Source organism: Haemaphysalis longicornis, unplaced genomic scaffold, assembly GCF_048455015.1.
Source record: "Haemaphysalis longicornis isolate Haplotype H1 unplaced genomic scaffold, Haemaphysalis longicornis Haplotype H1 scaffold_3, whole genome shotgun sequence".
Lineage (NCBI taxonomy): Eukaryota > Metazoa > Arthropoda > Arachnida > Ixodida > Ixodidae > Haemaphysalis > Haemaphysalis longicornis.
Genome location: NW_027526335.1, coordinates 56066610 through 56070455, shown reverse-complemented (window position 1 = coordinate 56070455; position 3846 = coordinate 56066610). Strand labels below are relative to the sequence as shown.

Genomic DNA, 3846 nt, shown 5'->3' with positions numbered 1-3846 from the left:
TGTTGGAAACGCAAGCGGCCTCACGTACGCACGCTATTTTGCTGAAATAGCGTCCGCTATTCTTCCGTCCGCTAAACGCAGAAACGGCTTAACGTACGGCGCATGCGCAGTGCGAACGACGCAAAAAATAGCGTTCGCTAACTCTTTGCGTACGGTGGCGTACGTTATTCTAAAACTCTCTATTATCTCGCTCTGTGAGCTTGATCGCCAAGCTGTACATAGATAGACACAATTTTACTAGCTGGAGCACCAAGCCCTCTCGCACCACAAAGTGGCCAATTTAACGTGAATGCGCTTCGAATCTGAGCAGATCCACAATTCGAGAGGGAGTTTCTAAAAACGGTGGTTGAATAACCAATAAACTAAGTAATTCTGACAGAGCAGACCTTAGTTAGCTGCCGACGCAGATTTTAGCGTAGGAACTTATTTTATTTGCTACAGGTTTTTCTGGAAACCTATCGTGAATGCTAGCAAACAACTGCTTTTTTTGTTTAGTTAGTTTCTTTCCTTCGGAAAGAGACGATGACATTACACCTCATACAATAACCAAGGGTAACCTACTCCAACCACCGGCACCTATAGGCCAGCTCATCGCTTACGTTGCGATCGTTGTGATACAGGCGCCTTTCCTTTCGCAATGCTGTGGTACGTTCACAAACTTGTAGCCTCACCCTTTGCGGCAGGCTTGGGTATACCTTCCTCGCGTCTCAACTATATTCCTAAGTGTGTAAATGATGTCCTCTTGAGAAAACCTCGAAAACGCTCTTTTCTTTACTGAATGATGGGCCCGGGTGCGCCCTAGGCGTATGATACATTTACTGTGTTGTTACAAGACCACACGGGGCTCCACTACTTCTCTTATTAACGACGCATGACACAGGAGAGGTGGTGCTCATGAAGCCACGGCGCATTTCCCGCGCCTCGGGTGAGGGCCCCACCGACTTGGAACACGTGGAGCTGGACTCGGTGCGAGAATACCCGCAGCCGGACCTCACCGGTGCAGAAGAAGAGGCTCCGCTCTCTTGGTGAGTGCGGCATTCATTCATAAAGCGAATTGTTACGCGCTGGGCACCACCAAACGACAGTGTTATGAAGTTGAACCACGTACACGATAGAGTTTCCAACGTAACTTTTAGTACCCGCCGCAATGGCTCAGTGGCTAATGCGTTGTGTTGCTGAGCCCAAGGTCACGAATTTCGATGCATGCCGCGGGGGCTCCTTTTCGCATGGAGGCGGAAAGCGAAAACGCCCGTGTGTCGGTATTTCGGCGCATTTCAAAAGTACCCAGGTGGTCGTGATTAATCGAGAGCCCTCCACTACAGCGCCCCTCATAGCCCAGGTGTAGCTTAATTCAATCAATCAATCAATCAGTCAATCAATCAATCAATCAATCAATCAATCAATCAATCAAGCAAGCAAGCAAGAAATCAAACAAGGAATCAAACGAACAATCAATCAATAACTTTAAGCAATTCTCGTCTTTCTTCAGAGCTTAGGTGGATACCTGTCTGAGTAGGCTACGGCTCTAAAACTCGAACCTACGCACGTTCGTGCTCCTGCATGAGCGGCATAAAGTTGAAGCCGTTCACCTCGCTTCAGCTGTTCATGGCGTAACCCGTTGGAAAGGAACACAGTTTGCACTAGCCCGTTAAATCTTATGAAATCCACGCTCATCCCACAGGAAATCTGTCCTTCCATTACATCGCCGAACTGGCACGCCACAAACTTTCGAAAGATAGGCACTGCCGTCATTGAGGCTGATAGTTTGAGCGCAAATTTTAACAGAAACAAAACAGGAGGTGCGTTATATATATATATATATATACCGTAGAGCGAACAGACGAGGTCTGACGAAGGTCTGTCCCAGGCCGAAACGTCAATAAAGTTTGTTTGTTACCCGTTCGTCTGTTCGCTCTACAGTATCTTCACCGGGCCCATTGCATCATCTTCTGACGTATATATATATATATATATATATATATATATATATATATATATATATATATATATATATATATATATATATATATATATATATATATATATATATATATATATATATATATATATATATATATATATATATATATATATATATATATATATATATATATAGCGAATCAAAATTCCTGCGCTTGGGGGAGGTAGCCAGCGCCACTCGGACTACTCGAGGTGAAGGGGACCTTCTTTTTAACCCCCGGGCCGTGACTCGAGTGTCTACATGTCGAGAGTGGTCGACCAGCGTTGAACCCTCTTACGCTCCCTATGGCACCAAGACTGCCAGAACAGAGGCCCTCGCTATGCATGTAGCGAATCAGAATAGGAAATGAGGGGCTCGTTGAAAATAAGACAGAAATAAGAATTGACAGTCAAGAAGACCTCGGAAAGCAAAGGGGAGGATGTAGTAGCTCAAGATAAAGAATTTGGAAAATAAGAAAGTGGAGAAAAAATTCCCGCCACGTGGGATCCGAACCCACGACCTCCAGAATACTGGTTTGGTGCTATAACCACTACGCTACCGGCGGGGCTACTTTAGCCTCCACTTTCTGGGGTATTTATGTTCAGGTGTTTTTTGTTTCCTGCGCTTGGGGGTGGTAGCCAGCACCACTCGGACTACTCGGGGTGAAGGGGACCTTCTTTTTAACCCCCGGGCCGTGACTCAAGTGTCTACATGTCGAGAGTGGTCGACCAGCGTTGAACCCTCTTACGCTCCCTATGGCACCAAGACTGCCAGAACAGAGGCCCTCGCTATGCATGTAGCGAATCAGAATAGGAAATGAGGGGCTCGTTGAAAATAAAACAGAAATAAGAATTGGCAGTCCAGAAGACCTCGGAAAGCAAAGGGGAGGATGTAGAGTAGTCCGAGTGGCGCTGGCTACCACCCCGAAGCGCTGGAAACAAAAAAACCTGAACATAAATACCCCAGAAAGAGGAGGCTAAAGTAGCCCCGCCGGTAGCGTAGTGGTTATCGCACCAGACCAGTATTCTGGAGGTCGTGGCTTCGGATCCCACCTGGCGGGCATTTTTTCTCCACTTTCTTATTTTCCAGATTCTTTATCTTGAGCTACTACATCCTCCCCTTTGCTTTCCGAGGTCTTCTTGACTGCCAATTCTTATTTCTGTCTCATTTTCAACGAGCCCCTCATTTCCTATTCTTATTCGCTACATGCATAGCGAGGGCCTCTGTTCTGGCAGTCTTGGTGCCATAGGGAGCTTAAGAGGGTTCAACGCTGATCGACCACTCTCGACATGTAGTAGACACTCGAGTCACGGCCCGGGGGTTAGAAAGAAGGTCCCCTTCCCCCCGAGTAGTCCGAGTGGCGCTGGCTACCACCCCCAAGCGCAGGAAACAAAAAACACCTGAACATAAATACCCCAGAAAGTGGAGGCTAAAGTAGCCCCGCCGGTAGCGTAGTGGTTATCTTACCAGACCGGTATTCTGGATGTCGTGGGTTCGGATCCCACCTGGCGGGCATTTTTTCTCCACTTTCTTAATTTCCAAATTCTTTATCTTGAGCTACTACATCCTCCCCTTTGCTTTCCGGGGTCTTCTTGACTGTCAATTCTTATTTCTGTCTTATTTTCAACGAGCCCCTTATTTCCTATTCTGATTCGCTACATGCATAGCGAGGGCCTCTGTTCTGGCAGTCTTGGTGCCATAGGGAGCCTAAGAGGGTTCAACGCTGGTCGACCACTCTCGACATGTCGTAGACACTCGAGTCACGGCCCGGGGGTTAAAAAGAAGGTCCCGTTCACCCCGAGTAGTCCGAGTGGCGCTGGCTACCATCCCCAAGCGCAGGAAACAAAAAACACCTGAACATAAATACCCCAGAAAGTGGAGGCTAA

General features: G+C 47.2%; 1 non-coding gene across 1 annotated transcript; it reads left to right on the top strand.

The window, feature by feature from the left end:
* The first annotated feature begins 2947 nt into the window (after positions 1-2947).
* On the top strand, positions 2948-3020 carry Trnat-agu (transfer RNA threonine (anticodon AGU)). The gene has a single exon. It is a non-coding gene; the product is annotated as a tRNA-Thr (tRNA).
* The last annotated feature ends 826 nt before the right edge of the window (positions 3021-3846 follow it).